Below are 23,824 nucleotides of genomic sequence, written 5' to 3' on the forward strand. Positions count from 1 at the left end.
ACTCTGTACAGTGCTACATGAGATTTCAGTGCTATATAAATACATAATAATAATATGATAGGACATTACACTATGACTACGGTAGGATTAGATTGTGAGCTCCTCTGAGGACAGTCAGTGACATGACTATGTACTCTGTAATGTGCTGCAGAAGATGTCAGTGCTATATAAATACATAATAATAATATTGTAGGACATTAGACTATGACTATGGTAGGATTATATTGTGAGCTCCTCTGAGGACAGTGAGTGACATGACTATGTACTCTGTAATGTGCTGCAGGAGATGTCAGTGCTATATAAATACATAATAATAATATGGTAGGACATTAGACTATGACTATGGTAGGATTAGAGTGTGAGCTCCTCTGAGGATAGTCAGTGACATGACTATGTACTCTGTAATGTGCTGCAGAAGATGTCAGTGCTATATAAATACATAATAATAATATGGTAGGACATTACACTATAACTATGGTAGGATTAGAGTGTGAGCTCCTCTGGGGACAGTCAGTGACATGACTATATACTCTGTAATGTGCTGCAGGAGATGTCAGTGCTATATAAATACATAATAATAATATGGTAGGACATTAGGCTATGACTATGGTAGGATTAGATTGTGAGCTCCTCTGAGGACAGTCAGTGACATGACTATGTACTCTGTAATGTGCTGCAGGAGATGTCAGAGCTATAAAAATACATAATAATAATATGGAAGGACATTACACTATGACTATGGTAGGATTAGAGTGTGAGCTCCTCTGAGGACAGTCAGTGACATTACTATGTACTCTGTAATGTGCTGCAGAAGATGTCAGTGCTATATAAATACATAATAATAATATGAAAGGACATTAGACTATGACTATGGTAGGATTAGACTGTGAGCTCCTCTGAGGACAGTCAGTGATATGACTATGTACTCTGTAATGTGCTGCAGAAGATGTCGGTTCTATATAAATATATAATAATAATATGGTAGGACATTAGACTATGACTATGGTAGGATTATATTGTGAGCTCCTCCGAGGACAGTGAGTGACATGACTATGTACTCTGTAATGTGCTGCAGGAGATGTCAGTGCTATATAAATACATAATAATAATATGGTAGGACATTAGACTATGACTATGGTAGGATTAGATTGTGAGCTCCTCTGAGGACAGTCAGTGACATGACTATGTACTCTGTAATGTGCTGCAGAAGATGTCAGTGCTATATAAATACATAATAATATGGTAGGACATTAGGCTATGATTATGGTAGAATTAGAGTGTGAGCTCCTCTGAAGACAGTCAGTGACATGACTCTGTACTCTGTACTGTGCTGCAGAAGATGTCAGTGCTATATAAATACATAATAATAATATGGTAGGACATTAGACTATGACTATGGTAGGATCAGAGTGTGAGCTCCTCTGAGGACAGTCAGTGACATGACTATGTACTCTGTAATGTTCTGCAGAAGATGTCAGTGCTATATAAATACATAATAATAATATGGCAGGACATTACACCATGACTATGGTAGGATTACATTATGAGCTCCTCTGAGGACAGTCAGTGACATGACTATGTACTCTATAATGTGCTGCAGCAGATGTCAGTGCTATATAAATACATAATAATATGATAGGACATTAGGCTATTACTATGGTAGGATTAGATTGTGTGAGCTCCTCTGAGGACAGTCAGTGACATGACTATGTACTCTGTACAGTGCTGCAGAAGATGTCAGTGCTATATAAATACATAATAATAATAATAATAATATTAATAATATGGGAGGACATTAGACTATGACTATGGTAGGATTAGAGTGTGAGCTCCTCTGAGGACAGCCAGTGACATGACTATGTACTCTGTAATGTGCTGCAGGAGATGTCAAAGCTATATAAATACATAATAATAATATGGTAGGACATTACACTATGACTATGGTAGGATTAGAGTGTGAGCTCCTCTGAGGACAGTCAGTGACATGACTATGTACTCTGTAATGTGCTGCAGAAGATGTCAGTGCTATATAAATACATAATAATAATATGGTAGGACATTAGACTATGACTATGGTAGGATTAGACTGTGAGCTCCTCTGAGGACAGTCAGTGATATGACTATGTACTCTGTAATGTGCTGCAGAAGATGTCAGTTCTATATAAATATATAATAATAATATGGTAGGACATTAGACTATGACTATGGTAGGATTATATTGTGAGCTCCTCTGAGGACAGTGAGTGACATGACTATGTATTCTGTAATGTGCTGCAGGAGATGTCAGTGCTATATAAATACATAATAATAATATGGTAGGACATTAGACTATGACTATGGTAGGATTAGAGTGTGAGCTCCTCTGAGGATAGTCAGTGACATGACTATGTACTCTGTAATGTGCTGCAGAAGATGTCAGTGCTATATAAATACATAATAATAATATGGTAGGACATTACACTATAACTATGGTAGGATTAGAGTGTGAGCTCCTCTGGGGACAGTCAGTGACATGACTATATACTCTGTAATGTGCTGCAGGAGATGTCAGTGCTATATAAATACATAATAATAATATGGTAGGACATTAGGCTATGACTATGGTAGGATTAGATTGTGAGCTCCTCTGAGGACAGTCAGTGACATGACTATGTACTCTGTAATGTGCTGCAGGAGATGTCAGAGCTATAAAAATACATAATAATAATATGGAAGGACATTACACTATGACTATGGTAGGATTAGAGTGTGAGCTCCTCTGAGGACAGTCAGTGACATTACTATGTACTCTGTAATGTGCTGCAGAAGATGTCAGTGCTATATAAATACATAATAATAATATGAAAGGACATTAGACTATGACTATGGTAGGATTAGACTGTGAGCTCCTCTGAGGACAGTCAGTGATATGACTATGTACTCTGTAATGTGCTGCAGAAGATGTCGGTTCTATATAAATATATAATAATAATATGGTAGGACATTAGACTATGACTATGGTAGGATTATATTGTGAGCTCCTCCGAGGACAGTGAGTGACATGACTATGTACTCTGTACAGTGCTGCAGGAGATGTCAGTGCTATATAAATACATAATAATAATATGGTAGGACATTAGACTATGACTATGGTAGGATTAGATTGTGAGCTCCTCTGAGGACAGTCAGTGACATGACTATGTACTCTGTAATGTGCTGCAGGAGATGTCAGTGCTATATAAATACATAATAATAATATGGTAGGACATTAGACTATGACTATGGTAGGATTAGATTGTGAGCTCCTCTGAGGACAGTCAGTGACATGACTATGTACTCTGTAATGTGCTGCAGAAGATGTCAGTGCTATATAAATACATAATAATATGGTAGGACATTAGGCTATGATTATGGTAGAATTAGAGTGTGAGCTCCTCTGAAGACAGTCAGTGACATGACTCTGTACTCTGTACTGTGCTGCAGAAGATGTCAGTGCTATATAAATACATAATAATAATATGGTAGGACATTAGACTATGACTATGGTAGGATCAGAGTGTGAGCTCCTCTGAGGACAGTCAGTGACATGACTATGTACTCTGTAATGTTCTGCAGAATATGTCAGTGCTATATAAATACATAATAATAATATGGCAGGACATTACACCATGACTATGGTAGGATTACATTATGAGCTCCTCTGAGGACAGTCAGTGACATGACTATGTACTCTATAATGTGCTGCAGCAGATGTCAGTGCTATATAAATACATAATAATATGATAGGACATTAGGCTATTACTATGGTAGGATTAGATTGTGTGAGCTCCTCTGAGGACAGTCAGTGACATGACTATGTACTCTGTACAGTGCTGCAGAAGATGTCAGTGCTATATAAATACATAATAATAATAATAATAATATTAATAATATGGGAGGACATTAGACTATGACTATGGTAGGATTAGAGTGTGAGCTTCTCTGAGGACAGCCAGTGACATGACTATGTACTCTGTAATGTGCTGCAGGAGATGTCAAAGCTATATAAATACATAATAATAATATGGTAGGACATTACACTATGACTATGGTAGGATTAGAGTGTGAGCTCCTCTGAGGACAGTCAGTGACATGACTATGTACTCTGTAATGTGCTGCAGAAGATGTCAGTGCTATATAAATACATAATAATAATATGGTAGGACATTAGACTATGACTATGGTAGGATTAGACTGTGAGCTCCTCTGAGGACAGTCAGTGATATGACTATGTACTCTGTAATGTGCTGCAGAAGATGTCAGTTCTATATAAATATATAATAATAATATGGTAGGACATTAGACTATGACTATGGTAGGATTATATTGTGAGCTCCTCTGAGGACAGTGAGTGACATGACTATGTATTCTGTAATGTGCTGCAGGAGATGTCAGTGCTATATAAATACATAATAATAATATGGTAGGACATTAGACTATGACTATAGTAGTATTAGATTGTGAGCTCCTCTGAGGACAGTCAGTGACATGACTATGTACTCTGTACTGTGCTGCAGAAGATGTCAGTGCTATATAAATACTTAATAATATGGTAGGACATTAGGCTATGATTATGGTAGGATTAGAGTGTGAGCTCCTCTGAGGACAGTCAGTGACATGACTCTGTACTCTGTACTGTGCTGCAGAAGATGTCAGTGCTATATAAATACTTAATAATATGGTAGGACATTAGGCTATGATTATGGTAGGATTAGAGTGTGAGCTCCTCTGAGGACAGTCAGTGACATGACTCTGTACTCTGTACTGTGCTGCAGAAGATGTCAGTGCTATATAAATACATAATAATAATATGGTAGGACATTAGGCTATGACAATGGTAGGATTAGATTGTCAGCTCCTCTGAGAACAGGCAGTGACATGACTATATACTTTGTAATGTGCTGCAGAAGATGTCAGTGGTATATAAATACATAATAATAATATGGTAGGACATTAGACTATGACTATGGTAGGATTAGAGTGTGAGCTCCTCTGAGGACAGTCAGTGACATGACTATGTACTCTGTACAGTGCTGCAGAAGATGTCAGTGCTATATAAATACATAATAATAATATGGGAGGACATTAGACTATGACTATGGTAGGATTAGAGTGTGAGCTTCTCTGAGGACAGTCACTGACATGACTATGTACTCTGTAATGTGCTGCAGGAGATGTCAAAGCTATGTAAATACGTAATAATAATATGGTAGGACATTACACTATGACTATGGTAGGATTAGAGTGTGAGCTCCTCTGAGGACAGTCAGTGACATGACTATGTACTCTGTAATGTGCTGTAGAAGATGTCAGTGCTATATAAATACATAATAATAATATGGTAGGACATTAGACTATGACTATGGTAGGATTAGACTGTGAGCTCCTCTGAGGACAGTCAGTGATATGACTATGTACTCTGTAATGTGCTGCAGAAGATGTCAGTGCTATATAAATACATAATAATAATATGGTAGGACAGTAGACTATGACTATGGTAGGATTAGAGTGTGAGCTCCTCTGAGGACAGTGAGTGACATGACTATGTACTCTGTAATGTGCTGCAGGAGATGTCAGTGCTATATAAATACATAATAATAATATGGTAGGACATTAGGCTATGACTATGGTAGGATTAGATTGTGAGCTTCTCTGAGGACAGTCAGTGACATGACTATGTACTCTGTAATGTGCTGCAGGAGATGTCAGTGCTATATAAATACATAATAATAATATGGTAGGACATTAGACTATGACTATGGTAGGATTAGACTGTGAGCTCCTCTGAGGACAGTCAGTGACATGACTATGTACTCTGTACAGTGCTGCAGAAGATGTCAGTGCTATATAAATACATAATAATAATATGGGAGGACATTACACTATGACTATGGTAGGATTAGAGTGTGAGCTCCCATGAGGACAGTCAGTGACATGACTATGTACTCTGTACAGTGCTGCAAGAGATGCCAGTGCTATATAAATACATAATATTAATATGGTAGGACATTAGACTATAACTATGGTAGAATTAGAGTGTGAGCTCCTCTGAGGACAGTCAGTGACATGACTATGTACTCTGTAATGTGCTGCAGAAGATGACAGAGCTATATAAATACATAATAATAATATGGTAGGACATTAGACTATGACTATGGTAGGATTAGATTGTGAGCTCCTCTGAGGACAGTCAGTGACATGAGTATGTACTCTGTAATGTGCTGCAGGAGATGTCAGTGCTATATAAATACATAATAATAATATGGTAGGACATTAAACTATGACTATGGTAGGATTAGAGTGTGAGCTCCTCTGAGGACAGTCAGTGACATGACTATGTACTCTGTAATGTGCTGCAGAAGATGACAGAGCTATATAAATACATAATAATATTATGGTAGGACATTAGGCTATGACTATGGTAGGATTAGAGTGTGAGCTCCTCTGAGGACAGTCAGTGACATGACTATGTACTCTGTAATGTGCTGCAGAAGATGTCAGTGCTATATAAATACACAATAATAATATGGTAGGACATTAGACTATGACTATGGCAGGATTAGATTGTGAGCTCCTCTGAGGACAGTCAGTGACATGACTATGTACTCTGTAATGTGCTGCAGAAGATGTCAGTGCTATATAAATACATAATAATAATATGGTAGGACATTAGACTATGACTATGGTAGGATTAGAGTGTGAGCTCCTCTGAGGACAGTCAGTGACATGACTATGTACTCTGTAATGTGCTGCAGAAGATGTCAGTGCTATATAAATACACAATAATAATATGGTAGGACATTAGACTATGACTATGGCAGGATTAGATTGTGAGCTCCTCTGAGGACAGTCAGTGACATGACTATGTACTCTGTAATGTGCTGCAGAAGATGTCAGTGCTATATAAATACATAATAATATGGTAGGACTTTAGGCTATGATTATGGTAGAATTAGAGTGTGAGCTCCTCTGAAGACAGTCAGTGACATGACTCTGTACTCTGTACTGTGCTGCAGAAGATGTCAGTGCTATATAAATACATAATAATAATATGGTAGAACATTACACTATGACTATGGTAGGATTACATTGTGAGCTCTTCTGAGGACAGTCAGTGACATGACTATGTACTCTGTAATGTTCTGCAGAAGATGTCAGTGCTATATAAATACATAATAATAATATGGCAGGACATTACACCATGACTATGGTAGGATTACATTGTGAGCTCCTCTGAGGACAGTCAGTGACATGACTATGTACTCTATAATGTGCTGCAGCAGATGTCAGTGCTATATAAATACATAATAATATGATAGGACATTAGACTATGACTATGGTAGGATTAGAGTGTGAGCTCCTCTGAGGACTGTCAGTGACATGACTATGTACTCTGTAATGTGCTGCAGAAGATGTCAGTGCTATATAAATACATAATAATAATATGGTAGGACATTAGACTATGACTATGGTAGGATTAGAGTGTGAGCTCCTCTGTGGACAGTCAGTGACATGACTATGTACTCTGTACAGTGCTGCAGGAGATGTCACTGCTATATAAATACATAATAATAATAATAATAATATGGTAGAACATTACACTATGACTATGGTAGGATTAGATTGTGAGCTCCTCTGAGGACAGTCAGTGACATGACTATGTACTCTGTAATGTGCTGCAGAAGATGTCAGTGCTATATAAATACATAATAATAATATGGTAGGACATTAGACTATGACTATGGTAGGATTAGAGTGTGAGCTCCTCTGTGGACAGTCAGTGACATGACTATGAACTCTGTACAGTGCTGCAGAAGATGTCAGTGCTATATAAATACATAATAATAATATGGGAGGACATTAGACTATGACTATGGTAGGATTGGAGTGTGAGCTCCTCTGAGGACAGTCAGTGACATGACTATGTACTCTGTAATGTGCTGCAGAAGATGTCAGTGCTATATAAATATATAATAATAATATGGTAGGACATTAGACTATGACTATGGTAGGATTAGAGTGTGAGCTTCTCTGAGGACAGTCAGTGACATGACTATGTACTCTGTAATGTGCTGCAGAAGATGTCAGTGCTATATAAATACATAATAATAATATGGTAGGACATTAGACTATGACTATGGTAGGATTAGAGTGTGAATTTTTATTAAAGTAAATCGAAGCATACACAAATAATAAATAAGGTTAAAAGGTATGCCATGATAAGGCTGAAAGGATAACTCCAATGCACATAATATAAAAAATAAGGTATGCAATAAAACACAACAAATCAAGGACAAGCTTTATCCCATGTATATTCCATGTATATATATAGAAAGGAAACAGAACAACACTTGCACTGTACCATAAGCAATAAAAGAAAACAACACAATGTACCGTATTAGGGGAGACACCATTCACTACCATCCATACTAACATAACCAACATAACCACAAAAAATACAACATATCCCACTCCAAAAAAGTGAAAGACAGCACCAACAAAACACCATACACACCTCACACATACCATGGGACTTTTACGCCCAAGAATACCCAGCAACATAAGACTGAGGACAAGACACAGGACAAGACAGAAACTAAAATAATACCTAAAGACAAGACAACACCTCACCTACACATAAAGAGAAACACAAAGGGATGCTCCCTGTGTGCCTGCGGCCAATACTTCAAAAATCAAGAAAAATCAAAATCTAGGGTGAAAAAAGAGAAAGAGACAGTAAGCTGCACCCAGGAGAGATTTCCACCAAGTCAAGGAGGCTTGATATTCTGCCACGCCAGAATCCAAGCCCCTCTCCCCAGCTTCTTCCTCTCCAAGTACCGAATGGTTCCCACCTCACCAAGAATAGTGCTCACCACCACCTGGACGGGCAAGTCTTTCTTCCTAATAGCTAAATCACACCGTGCTAACCATAAGTGTCTCCTGACCACTAGACTAACTATATACAAAGTGCACAAATCATAACCCTGGCGCTGATTAAAAGCTCCATAGGCCCACTCGGCATAACCAAGATGCGCCAGAAACGGGATATTCAGAACCCTCCCCACCTGATTATAAACTTCTACATTAAAGGGACATGACATCAAGAAATGGTCCATGGTCTCCTCAACAGCACACCCCTGCCGAGGACAACCACGTTCCTCCACATCCCGATACTTCATGAGCCCTCTAACGTAAAGCTTGCCCTGGAAGGTAAGCCAGGCGATGTCCCACAATTTGTTCGGAATCCGCGGCGAGTTCAACAAACGCAATCCCTCCTCCAAAATTGTGCCTGGGCAATCCCTCAAGGCCAGTGAGTCAGGAAAGTAGGAGTCCACCACCCATGCCGACAGGGCTTTCCTGTCGACCGATTTGATGTCCTCCACTGTCAATCCCCACTGCAACAGTTTCTTCAAACACGGCAAGACATAGGCCGGGAGGTAGCCATGACGCCTCCTCAGATTTTTCACTGGGCCACCGCTCTTCCATTCCCCAAGGTAAGGCTCACACCAAATCTGAAAGATCCCTACCCAACCAGGCGGGTTCTCCATTAACATACTACCAATATTGTACTTAATAAAAATTAAGGAGAAGAAAACAATCGGGTTGACCATGCCTAGGCCACCCTCCCGTCTAGTTTTATAGGTAATATTTCTACGCACATGGTTTAGCTTGTTTCCCCATAACATCTGGAAAAACAAGCCATTGACCCTGGTATACAGGGATGCTGGCAAAATCGTGACGTAACTGACATACAACAATATTGGTATCAGGTAAGTCTTGATCAGGTCAATCCTTTCTCTATAGGTCAAACTCCAACCTTTCCAGCGAACCACTTTCCTGTCGACATCTGATAGTTTGCTAACCCAATTTCGCAGGCCATAATCGCCTGGGCCAAATTTGATGCCGAGAATCTTGATTTCATCCTGAGGCACGGGAAAGGATCCGGGAAGACTAAAGGACTCTCCATCTTTGCCCATCCAGAGAGTTTCACACTTATCCGGATTAATCTTGGAACCAGATGCCAATGAGTACCGGGTGATCTCTTCAGCAACCACCAGCGCCTCCTCTGCATCCGAGACCACCACAGTGACATCATCAGCATATGCCACCACCTTCAAAGATGAGTTCCCAGAGATGCCCACCGGAACCCCACCAAGCATGCTGCCCTCTAGCCTTCTCACGAAGGGGTCGATGGCGAACACGTACAGCAGGGAACTCAGCGGACAACCCTGGCGGACCCCCGAGCTCACCTCAAAAGGCTGGCCTATCCATCCATTGATCAGCATAAAACTCTCAGCCTCCTTGTATAAAGTTCGCAACCAATCTACAAACCTCCCCTGCAAACCATACACAGTAAGTAGCCGCCACAGATACTTGTGATTGACCCGATCAAAAGCTTTGGACTGATCCAACGTCAGCAGGTACTTTCCCCAACCCTCAGCTCTGCATCGCTCCAGGACCTCCCGGACAGCTAACAGTGCTGAGAGCGTGCTCCTTCCCACAACAGAGCAGTGCTGATGGCAGGAAAGCACATCTGTCACCTGGGACAACCGCCAGAACAAAATTTTCGCCAGGATCTTCCTGTCGACGTTGAGAAGGCTGATGGGACGCCAGTTCTCAATCATCTCCGGATCACGACCTTTTGACAGCAGGATTACCGCAGATTGCCTCATGGAGGGTGGTAACCGACCCTCAGCAAGGCAATCATTAAGAGCTCCAGCCAATTGAGGAGCCAGAATGGACACAAAAGCCTTGTAAAACTCAGCCGTCAGTCCATCTGGACCCGGGGTCTTTTTAGGCGCAAGGCCACCAATGGCTCTTGCTACTTCATCTGCAGTAATCTCCGCTGTCAAGTCTATGGCAGAAATATCAATATCTCCCAGACCCGGTGTGGAATCCAAGAAGTCTTCCATCCTTGTCTGGTCAAGTGGCTTCTCCCCAAGCAGATCAGCATAAAACTCTCTAGCGATGGCTAGGATCTCCGACCTGGACTTTGCCAGAGACCCCGAACCATCCCTGAGACCGATGACCGTCTTAAGCGCTGAACTTTGTTTAAAACTCTGGTAAGGGTCAGGCGAGTGGTACTTACCATGATCCCTCTCCAAAGCCAAAGAAGCCAGCCGGTCGTATTGCTGCTGCTTAAGGCGAAGTTTGACCTCAGAGATCTCCCCCGGATCTCCGCCCTCAGAGACAAGGATAGTCAATCTCTCCCTTAGAGCCTGGTAAGCCAAGTTTCTATCAACACCTCTACGGGTAGCTAGACCCTTGAAAAATCTGACAACACGTTTTTTGACCTCCTCCCACCACTCAGACCTATTGTCAAAGCAGTCCAGGATGGAAACTTGTGCTTGAAAAAACTCCTCAAAGGATTGTCTCACCTCATCTTCCAGCAACAGGGACGAATTCATTCTCCAGATACCCCGACCCCTGGGAGGAGCATCCGAAGCATTTAAGCCCACCGACAGAATAAGGTGATCCGAGAACTCCACCGCCAACAACTTAGGAGTTGAAGTGATGAGGCCCTCTGAAACAAAAAATCTATCTATCCTGGACCTACTACTACCTCTCTGAAAGGTGAAACCTGTGAGACCTGGGGAGTGACGAACGTGCACATCCACCAGGTCGGACTCAGTAACTATCTTCACTAAAAACCTGCTATCTACACCTATCCGGACCTGGGCCCTTGCCCTGTCCATGGCCCTAGTGATGGTGTTAAAATCACCACCCAGGATCACTGGATAGGCTGAAAAAAGGTATGGCCTGACCTGTGTAAGAAGGCGCTTTCTCTCCCCCTTAAATCTGGGGCTGGCATAGATGTTAATAAGCCTGAGATCCTGCCCCCTCACACAGACGTCTAGGACCAGACACCTACCCATCTCCACCTCAATTACCCGCCGGCAAGTTACCATGTCGGCCCTAAAGAGGACCGCCACACCACTACCAGGCTCTCCCGCAAGGGACCAAAAACTCGGACCGGACACCCAATCCCTCTCAGCCAACCAGAGGTCGGCTGCAGAGGTGAGTCTGGTCTCCTGCAGGAAAAACACATCAGCCTCATGGGCAGCCAAAATCGAAAAAGCCAATTTTCGAGCTCTGGTCATTTTGATACCGGCAACATTGATTGTAGCCAATATAAGTGGTGGGGGAACCGCCATCAGGGTGATTAAAGTTTCCCTTTATCCTTCTTTAGACGAAGACAAAAACCAAAGCAAAAAGACAACGTCTACAAAAATAAACAGAACACAAATCACAATGCCGCCCCTACGGAAACAGGACTTTCCACCACCATCTCCTCCTCTTCGGAAGCAAGAGGAGAAGTGGCTAATAACTCATACCTGTTGGTCAGGTTAATCTCCTTGTCCCTTTGTCTCCTTAGGTAGGCAGCTGTCCTGCTTGCCTCTCTCGGATCCTCAGGGAGACCCCTACACAGGGGTTTAACACCCCTTTTCTTTTTGGTTTTAAATCGCTCCTCAAGGTAGAACTTATCTTCCTGCGAGAGGTGTTCCCTTTTCCAAGGGGCAAGGGCCGCATCTGTAGGACAAGGGGCCGAAAAGGCATATCCAGAAGGAACAGGGCCAGCCATAGTAAATCCACTACTAATGGCTGACACGGAGGGGCGGGTGGGGGGGGGGGGGAGTGAACGAGACAACAACAGGAGGGGCGGGGGGGTCCGGGGCAGTTGGAATGACAGGACTAGGAGGGAGGGGGGACACTGCAGGAACCAAGGGGGCAGGAGAAGGAAGGGGCTCTGCAGAAACTGGAGGGGCAGGAACTGAAGGGGCAGGAGTGGAAGGGGGCAAAGTAGAGCCACCAACAGGAGGAGCGGTGGCAGGGGGAGCCCTTGTCTTCCGAGAGAGAGACTTAGGCGTTAGAGAGCGACCCTGAGGAGCAGCAATGAGGGGCCGAAGGCCACCATCTCTCCTACTCCTTGTGGGTTTGAGTCGCTGCTCCTTGGGAGGAGGGTGACCTCCGCTTTTTGGAACAGCACCCCGGGCGGGAGCCGATGACTCAGGCCCAGGCTGCCTATCAGAAGCCATGTCAACTGAAAGAGGACCAAGGGAAGGGACTACAGAGGACGGATTCACACTAGACGTAGACACGGTAGGAGCTGGGATAGACTCAACACACACACTAGGATCAGCCACTGAGACATCTTGGTCCTCTACCATAGTAGTCAACATGGCGACTTTCAGATCCGAGGGCATCGTCGCCCAGGAGGTCGGGCACTCTGTGTAGGGATGACCGAATTCAAAGCAAAAATTGCATTTAATTCTCTTGCAAGACGACGCAGAGTGCCCGAACTCCTGGCAGCGACTGCACCTCGGATCCGGGCAGCCACTGGCCAAATGTCCCCTCTTGCCGCACCTGTTGCAGGTCCTGGGTTGGCCCGGGTAATAGGTTATAACTTTGTCCCGCCCTATGAGGGCGGAACGGGGAATATGGGTGACGACCCCCTCCTTTGTACGGAGCCGGATCGCCACCTCATACTCCCCCCACCAGATCCCGAGCTCATCCAGGACCCTGTGCGGCGGGGACATTATGTCCGAGTAATGTTGGACCCAAGTCATCAGGTCCCGCACCGGAATGCTTTCGTTCTGCACCACGATGTGTGCCTTTCTTTCCAGCGTTTGCCTGGATAAGGGAATGACTTTAAAGCCATGCCATTCATTACCATCTGAATGCCTTAAACGCTCCTCGAGAAAGGCTTCCATGCCATGCTGGGAAAGAAAGGACACATCGTAGTAAGGCGGAGGGTCCCCTGGAGCCAGGATCGCAAAGAGGTCTGCCGGCCTTATCCCCAGATCAAGGAGGTACTTTACGAACTGTTTTTTGTTCGGGATAGGAGTATGCGTATGGTCCCACTTGAGGCGGATCACGTTCCTCCGACCTGGGGTGCCATCTTCCAATCCTGTCTCCAGGGGAGCCAACACCCTCCTACCAGGAGCAGCGCTCCTAACCACTCTTGAATAAGACACCGGCCGAGCCGCTGAAGTACCCTGGGCCGAGGCTGCCAGAGGAGCAAGCGCCCCAGGATTCTGGGCAGGACCCAACTCAGGGAACCCAACTCTTATCACACTTTCCAACTCTGGCAGCCCCGGTCCAGCCACAACATCCCTCCCAACATCCACCACAACATCATCACCAGTGTCAATACGCACATCCGCATTAACACCTTCCCTGCCAGCATCAACTGTGGCTGTAGGGGTTTCAACACCTGTCTGGCTTAAGCTGGCTGCAGTGGAGACGGGGGGAGGGGGGGACCTATACCTGGGGGCATTCGGCCCGAGCCCGAATATGGCCTCCATCCACTCCATCTCCCCTGAGAAGGAAAACCTCGTAATCGTATCATTACGGACCGTAAATTTCTTTCCATCTGCTCGAAACTCGAGCTGGAGGCCACATTGGGGGTCGCCCGAGCCTACCAGGTGCAGGCCCCCATAGTAACCCCCCGGCTCCACCGCCATAACAACAGCCTCACCAGAGTGTTCGTTCACGACTATTAATCTGGTTTTCTCTAACCGGTATGTCATGTCAGTGGTTTTAAATTCTGTGACAACATCGCCACTTACAACAGGGGGGGGTTCTGGGTATCTATCTGTCTTTTGCTTCTTTTTCCCTCCTTTTTTACTACTCTCAGATATTAGGTCTGAGAGGAGGTTTCTCTCAAAAAGGGAATCAAGATCCCTATATCCATCACCTCTCTTCCCGGAGACACTTCCCCCTTTTTTCTGCACCATTAGAATCTCCCCACCCTCATTCTCCTGCACAAAGGCGGGGGGACCCTCTTCACCCTGAGCACCTTCTCCGCCTTGAGAACCCTGAGAAGATATATCAGTCTCCTCCACCACTGACACTTTCCCACTTTTCCCCCTCCTCCCACCAACATCAATGCGTAATTTCTTAACTTTGCTTACTCTATTTTTCCCTTTTTTCTTAATCTTTTTCTTAGGCAGTTTATCAGGTAAAGAGGATTTCATCTCACCTATCCGGTGCTCAGTGTCCTCGTCCCCACTCTGCGCTTCAGAAAAGCTGGAGTTGCCCTCCTCAGCAGAGGTCTGGAAGAATTCCTGAGCTAGCTGATCAGCGTCGCTCTCAATTATTCCAGCAGGCTCAAGCTGCTCTGATCTGTCATTCTGAAGAACATCCTCGTCCATAAACTCCTCCACGGTCAGGTCCATTTCCAGACTTGGTTGCATGGCCATACACAAGACTTCTCTGTTTTGCTCTTTGCTGAGGGATGAGTTTATCAGACCTAGGAAAGCTGTCCCGCTCTCGTCCAGGTCCTCCCGCAGCATTGTGGTCGTGGTTGCCAGTGCAGCTCCAGGTTGTCCTCTCTGGGCTCTAATACCATCCTCCTCCTCATTTGCATCATCGCCGCCCACAGCAGCCGTCTCAGCTTGCACTTCACCGCTTGGCAATTGACTTCCTGCATCCCCTGCCTCCAACAGTGGTGTAGATGCATCCCCTGCATCCCTTTGCTGCATTCCGCCTTCTTCCTCATTCATCCCTATGGAGATTCCGTCATCACGGCAGTTTCCGCATCCATCTCCATCCACAGTGCTGGTGATTCCGTTTCTATGCGGACTCCCGGCTGCGTCAACCGCATTGGCCTTACTGATGATTCCACCTTCATGCGGCTTCTCGGTCGCGTCAACCGCATTGACATTGCTGACAATTTCGCCTCCATGCGGCTTCTCAGTCGCGTCAACCGCCATACAAACTTCGCCTTGACGCGGAAATACCGCCGCGTCAACGCATACAAACTTTCCGCGTTCCTCTTCATTGCTTTCAATGGTGGTTCCGTATTCAGACAGAACGGCAGCCGCTGACGTCACATCCGCCCCGCCGACCGGAAGCTGGCTCGGCGTGGACGGGGCACCTCGCGGCGAGCCGGCGCCATCTTGCTTGAATGTAATGCCAGGTGGGGAGCTTTCCCACTGACCCTGGGCGCACAGCCCCGCTCCCAGCTTTACCCCAGACCCTACACCGGCCACCATAGGTGACCCTGATGCAAGGACCAGGGGTCCACCAGGAGCAGAGACCATGCGAGCACCCAGGGAGGCCCCTGCAGCTGTAGCCACACCACCACCTCCAGGTAAGTTAGAGGGGGGCATGCCAGCCACAGCCACAGCGGGGACAGCACCGGCACCGCCACCCACTACCCCACCGAGGGCCCCAGCAGCACCCATGCTACCAGGACCCCCAGCAGCAGGGGTAGCGGCACCAGCACCATCAGCACTCACCTGGGCACTCGCCACAGAGCCCGGTACCGGCATCCCTTGCACCTCACTCGCACAGCTGCCCTCCATGGGGTCTTCATCACATACCCTCTGCCCGGGTGGGATGGGAGACTGGGACACTTCCTCCTTCACCCAAAGTGGTCTCTCCGGGGGGGTGCATTCCTCCTCTACAATCACGCACTCATCATCCGTGTCGCTGTCATCGACATACTGCTCAGGTAACAACATTTTTTTAAATCGCTTCCTGTATCCCAATTGCTCGGCAAAGGGACCGCCAACTTTTTCAAGTTCTACCAACCTTGATTTCTGCTGTTTTATCTGTTTCCTCAGCTCTAACATCTCTTCGTCCTGCCACAGCATTTCAGGTTTCCACTTGATGCCATAACGGAATCTCGCCCTTGCAAAGTTATACCTCAGCTGGCTCAGGGTCTCTTCGCAGGTCTTCGCGGCTTTGACCCAGGCTATAGCGTTGTTGGCGATATCCCCTCCTGAGGAAACCTCATCATCCCCTAGGTAAGTTGATGAAGCCGTAGGGGGGGAATGAGCTGGCCGCTCCATGGCTGGAGCGGCCAGTTAGCTTAGGGTAAGCCCCTGCCCGGCAAGGCCCGGAGCAGGGACTTCAGGTGAAAGCTGTGCCCAGAAAAGATGCTCCAAGGCTGGATCCGGCTCTACAGGCAAAAAGACCTCCCCTGGAAGTCCAGGAGCTCTCTCAACACACGTCCTCCTCCTCCTATGCTAGGATTAGAGTGTGAGCTCCTCTGAGGACAGTCAGTGACATGACTATGTACTCTGTAATGTGCTGCAGAAGATGACAGAGCTATATAAATACATAATAATAATATGGTAGGACATTAGACTATGACTATGGTAGGATTAGATTGTGAGCTCCTCTGAGGACAGTCAGTGACATGACTATGTACTCTGTACAGTGCTGCAGAAGATGTCAGTGCTATATAAATACATAATAATAATATGGGAGGACATTACACTATGACTATGGTAGGATTAGAGTGTGAGCTCCCATGAGGACAGTCAGTGACATGACTATGTACTCTGTACAGTGCTGCAAGAGATGCCAGTGCTATATAAATACATAATAATAATATGGTAGGACATTAGACTATAACTATGGTAGGATTAGAGTGTGAGCTCCTCTGAGGACAGTCAGTGACATGACTATGTACTCTGTAATGTGCTGCAGAAGATGACAGAGCTATATAAATACATAATAATAATATGGTAGGACATTAGACTATGACTATGGTAGGATTAGATTGTGAGCTCCTCTGAGGACAGTCAGTGACATGAGTATGTACTCTGTAATGTGCTGCAGGAGATGTCAGTGCTATATAAATACATAATAATAATATGGTAGGACATTAGACTATGACTATGGTAGGATTAGAGTGTGAGCTCCTCTGAGGACAGTCAGTGACATGACTATGTACTCTGTAATGTGCTGCAGAAGATGTCAGTGCTATATAAATACATAATAATAATATGGTAGGACATTAGACTATGACTATGGTAGTATTAGATTGTGAGCTCCTCTGAGGACAGTCAGTGACATGAGTATGTACTCTGTAATGTGCTGCAGGAGATGTCAGTGCTATATAAATACATAATAATAATATGGTAGGACATTAGACTATGACTATGGTAGGATTAGAGTGTGAGCTCCTCTGAGGACAGTCAGTGACATGACTATGTACTCTGTAATGTGCTGCAGAAGATGACAGAGCTATATAAATACATAATAATAATATGGTAGGACATTAGGCTATGACTATGGTAGGATTAGAGTGTGAGCTCCTCTGAGGACAGTCAGTGACATGACTATGTACTCTGTAATGTGCTGCAGAAGATGTCAGTGCTATATAAATACACAATAATAATATGGTAGGACATTAGACTATGACTATGGCAGGATTAGATTGTGAGCTCCTCTGAGGACAGTCAGTGACATGACTATGTACTCTGTAATGTGCTGCAGAAGATGTCAGTGCTATATAAATACATAATAATAATATGGTAGGACATTAGACTATGACTATGGCAGGATTAGATTGTGAGCTCCTCTGAGGACAGTCAGTGACATGACTATGTACTCTGTAATGTGCTGCAGGAGATGTCAGTGCTATATAAATACATAATAATAATATGGTAGGACATTACGCTATGACTATGGTAGGATTAGAGTGTGAGCTCCTCTGAGGACAGTCAGTGACATGACTATGTACTCTGTACAGTGCTGCAGAAGATGTCAGTGCTATATAAATACATAATAATAATATGGTAGGACATTAGACTATGACTATGGTAGGACTAGAGTGTGAGCTCCTCTGAGGACAGTCCGTGACATGACTATGTACTCTGTAATGTGCTGCAGGAGATGTCAGTGCTATATAAATACATAATAATAATATGGTAGGACATTAGACTATGACTATGGTAGGATTAGAGTGTGAGCTCCTCTGAGGACAGTCAGTGACATGACTATGTACTCTGTACAGTGCTGCAGAAGATGTCAGTGCTATATAAATACATAATAATAATATGGTAGGACATTACACAATGACTTTGGTAGGATTAGAGTGTGAGCTCCTCTGAGGACAGTCAGTGACATGACTATGTACTCTGTAATGTGCTGCAGGAGATGTCAGTGCTATATAAATACATAATAATAATATGGTAGGACATTAGACTATGACTATGGTAGGATTAGATTGTGAGCTTCTCTGAGGACAGTCAGTGGCATGACTATGTACTCTGTAATGTGCTGCAGGAGATGTCAGTGCTATATAAATACATAATAATATGGTAGGACATTACACTATGACTATGGTAGGATTAGAGTGTGAGCTCCTCTGAGGACAGTCAGTGACATGACTATGTACTCTGTAATGTGCTGCAGAAGATGTCAGTGCTATATAAATACATAATAATAATATGGTAGGACATTAGACTATGACTATGGTAGGATTAGAGTGTGAGCTCCTCTGAGGACAGTCAGTGACATGACTATGTACTCTGTACAGTGCTGCAGAAGATGTCAGTGCTATATAAATACATAATAATAATATGGTAGGGCATTACACTATGACTATGGTAGGATTAGAGTGTGAGCTCCTCTGAGGACAGTCAGTGACATGACTATGTACTCTGTATTGTGCTGCAGAAGATGTCAGTGCTATATAAATACATAATAATAATATGGTAGGACATTAGACTATGACTATGGTAGGATTAGACTGTGAGCTCCTCTGAGGACAGTCAGTGACATCACTATGTGCTCTGTAAAGCACTGCGGTTGATGTCAGTGCTATATAAATACATAATAATAATATGGTAGGACATTAGACTATGACTATGGTAGGATTAGAGTGTGAGCTCCTCTGAGGACAGTCAGTGACATGACTATGTACTCTGTAATATGCTGCAGAAGATGTCAGTGCTATATCAATACATAATAATAATATGGTAGGACATTAGACTATGACTATGGTAGGATTAGAGTGTGAGCTCCTCTGTGGACAGTCAGTGACATGACTATGTACTCTGTACAGTGCTGCAGGAGATGCCACTGCTATATAAATACATAATAATAATAATAATATGGTAGGACATTACACTATGACTATGGTAGGATTAGATTGTGAGCTCCTCTGAGGACAGTCAGTGACATGACTATGTACTCTGTAATGTGCTGCAGAAGATGTCAGTGCTATATAAATACATAATAATAATATGGTAGGACATTAGACTATGACTATGGTAGGATTAGAGTGTGAGCTCCTCTGTGGACAGTCAGTGACATGACTATGTACTCTGTAATGTGCTGCAGAAGATGTCAGTGCTATATAAATACATAATAATAATATGGTAGGACATTAGACTATGACTATGGTAGGATTAGAGTGTGAGCTCCTCTGTGGACAGTCAGTGACATGACTATGTACTCTGTAATGTGCTGCAGAAGATGTCAGTGCTATATAAATATATAATAATAATATGGTAGGACATTAGACTATGACTATGGTAGGATTAGAGTGTGAGCTCCTCTGAGGACAGTCAGTGACATGACTATGTACTCTGTACAGTGCTGCAAGAGATGCCAGTGCTATATAAATACATAATAATAATATGGTAGGACATTAGACTATAACTATGGTAGGATTAGAGTGTGAGCTCCTCTGAGGACAGTCAGTGACATGACTATGTACTCTGTAATGTGCTGCAGAAGATGACAGAGCTATATAAATACATAATAATAATATGGTAGGACATTAGACTATGACTATGGTAGGATTAGATTGTGAGCTCCTCTGAGGACAGTCAGTGACATGAGTATGTACTCTGTAATGTGCTGCAGAAGATGTCAGTGCTATATAAATACATAATAATATGGTAGGACATTAGGCTATGATTATGGTAGAATTAGAGTGTGAGCTCCTCTGAAGACAGTCAGTGACATGACTCTGTACTCTGTACTGTGCTGCAGAAGATGTCAGTGCTATATAAAAACATAATAATAATGTGGTAGAACATTACACTATGACTATGGTAGGATTACATTGTGAGCTCTTCTGAGGACAGTCAGTGACATGACTATGTACTCTGTAATGTGCTGCAGAAGATGTCAGTGCTATATAAATACATATTAATAATATGGTAGGACATTAGACTATGACTATGGTAGGATCAGAGTGTGAGCTCCTCTGAGGACAGTCAGTGACATGACTATGTACTCTGTAATGTTCTGCAGAAGATGTCAGTGCTATATAAATACATAATAATAATATGGCAGGACATTACACCATGACTATGGTAGGATTACATTGTGAGCTCCTCTGAGGACAGTCAGTGACATGACTATGTACTCTATAATGTGCTGCAGCAGATGTCAGTGCTATATAAATACATAATAATATGATAGGACATTAGACTATGACTATGGTAGGAATAGAGTGTGAGCTCCTCTGAGGATAGTCAGTGACATGACTATGTACTCTGTAATGTGCTGCAGAAGATGTCAGTGCTATATAAATACATAATAATAATATGGTAGGACATTAGACTATGACTATGGTAGGATTAGAGTGTGAGCTCCTCTGTGGACAGTCAGTGACATGACTATGTACTCTGTACAGTGCTGCAGAAGATGTCAGTGCTATATAAATACATAATAATAATATGGGAGGACATTAGACTATGACTATGGTAGGATTAGAGTGTGAGCTCCTCTGAGGACAGTCAGTGACATGACTATGTACTCTGTAATGTGCTGCAGAAGATGTCAGTGCTATATAAATACATAATAATAATATGGTAGGACATTAGACTATGACTATGGTAGGATTAGAGTGTGAGCTCCTCTGAGGACAGTCAGTGACATGACTATGTACTCTGTAATGTGCTGCAGAAGATGACAGAGCTATATAAATACATAATAATAATATGGTAGGACATTAGACTATGACTATGGTAGGATTAGATTGTGAGCTCCTCTGAGGACAGTCAGTGACATGACTATGTACTCTGTACAGTGCTGCAGAAGATGTCAGTGCTATATAAATACATAATAATAATATGGGAGGACATTACACTATGACTATGGTAGGATTAGAGTGTGAGCTCCCATTAGGACAGTCAGTGACATGACTATGTACTCTGTACAGTGCTGCAAGAGATGCCAGTGCTATATAAATACATAATAATAATATGGTAGGACATTAGACTATAACTATGGTAGGATTAGAGTGTGAGCTCCTCTGAGGACAGTCAGTGACATGACTATGTACTCTGTAATGTGCTGCAGAAGATGACAGAGCTATATAAATACATAATAATAATATGGTAGGACATTAGACTATGACTATGGTAGGATTAGATTGTGAGCTCCTCTGAGGACAGTCAGTGACATGAGTATGTACTCTGTAATGTGCTGCAGGAGATGTCAGTGCTATATAAATACATAATAATAATATGGTAGGACATTAGACTATGACTATGGTAGGATTAGAGTGTGAGCTCCTCTGAGGACAGTCAGTGACATGACTATGTACTCTGTAATGTGCTGCAGAAGATGTCAGTGCTATATAAATACACAATAATAATATGGTAGGACATTAGACTATGACTATGGCAGGATTAGATTGTGAGCTCCTCTGAGGACAGTCAGTGACATGACTATGTACTCTGTAATGTGCTGCAGAAGATGTCAGTGCTATATAAATACATAATAATAATATGGTAGGACATTAGACTATGACTATGGCAGGATTAGATTGTGAGCTCCTCTGAGGACAGTCAGTGACATGACTATGTACTCTGTAATGTGCTGCATGAGATGTCAGTGCTATATAAATACATAATAATAATATGGTAGGACATTACGCTATGACTATGGTAGGATTAGAGTGTGAGCTCCTCTGAGGACAGTCAGTGACATGACTATGTACTCTGTACAGTGCTGCAGAAGATGTCAGTGCTATATAAATACATAATAATAATATGGTAGGACATTAGACTATGACTATGGTAGGATTAGAGTGTGAGCTCCTCTGAGGACAGTCAGTGACATGACTATATAATCTGTAATGTGCTGCAGAAGATGTCAGTGCTATATAAATACATAATAATAATATGGTAGGACATTAGACTATGACTATGGTAGGATTAGAGTGTGAGCTCCTCTGAGGACAGTCCGTGACATGACTATGTACTCTGTAATGTGCTGCAGGAGATGTCAGTGCTATATAAATACATAATAATAATATGGCAGGAGATTAGACTATGACTATGGTAGGATTAGAGTGTGAGCTCCTCTGAGGACAGTCAGTGACATGACTATGTACTCTGTAATGTGCTGCAGAAGATGTCAGTGCTATAGAAATACATAATAATAATATGGTAGGACATTGCACTATGACTATGGTAGGATTATATTGTGAGCTCCTCTGAGGACAGTCAGTGACATGACTATGTACTCTGTACAGTGCTACATGAGATTTCAGTGCTATATAAATACATAATAATAATATGATAGGACATTACACTATGACTACGGTAGGATTAGATTGTGAGCTCCTCTGAGGACAGTCAGTGACATGACTATGTACTCTGTAATGTGCTGCAGGAGATGTCAGTGCTATATAAATACATAATAATAATATGGTAGGACATTAGACTATGACTATGGTAGGATTAGAGTGTGAGCTCCTCTGAGGACAGTGAGTGACATGACTATGTACTCTGTAATGTGCTGCAGAAGATGTCAGTGCTATATAAATACATAATAATAATATGGTAGGACATTAGACTATGACTATGGTAGGATTAGAGTGTGAGCTCCTCTGAGGACAGTCTGTGACATGACTATGTACTCTGTAATGTGCTGCAGGAGATGTCAGTGCTATATAAATACATAATAATAATATGGTAGGACATTACACTATGACTATGGTAGGATTAGAGTGTTAGCTGCTCTGAGGACAGTCAGTGACATGACTATGTACTCTGTAATGTGCTGCAGAAGATGGCAGTACTATATAAATACATTATAT

The 23,824-nt window shown here is 43.1% G+C and overlaps 1 protein-coding gene across 2 annotated transcripts in view; it reads right to left on the minus strand.

Moving 5' to 3' along the window:
* Window positions 1-23,824, minus strand: part of LOC137519290 (phospholipase A2 inhibitor NAI-like) — a 97,652-nt gene that overhangs the window by 54,054 nt on the left and 19,774 nt on the right. The window lies entirely within an intron of this gene.

The sequence above is a fragment of the Hyperolius riggenbachi genome, chromosome 5 (genome assembly GCF_040937935.1).
Source record: "Hyperolius riggenbachi isolate aHypRig1 chromosome 5, aHypRig1.pri, whole genome shotgun sequence".
NCBI lineage: Eukaryota > Metazoa > Chordata > Amphibia > Anura > Hyperoliidae > Hyperolius > Hyperolius riggenbachi.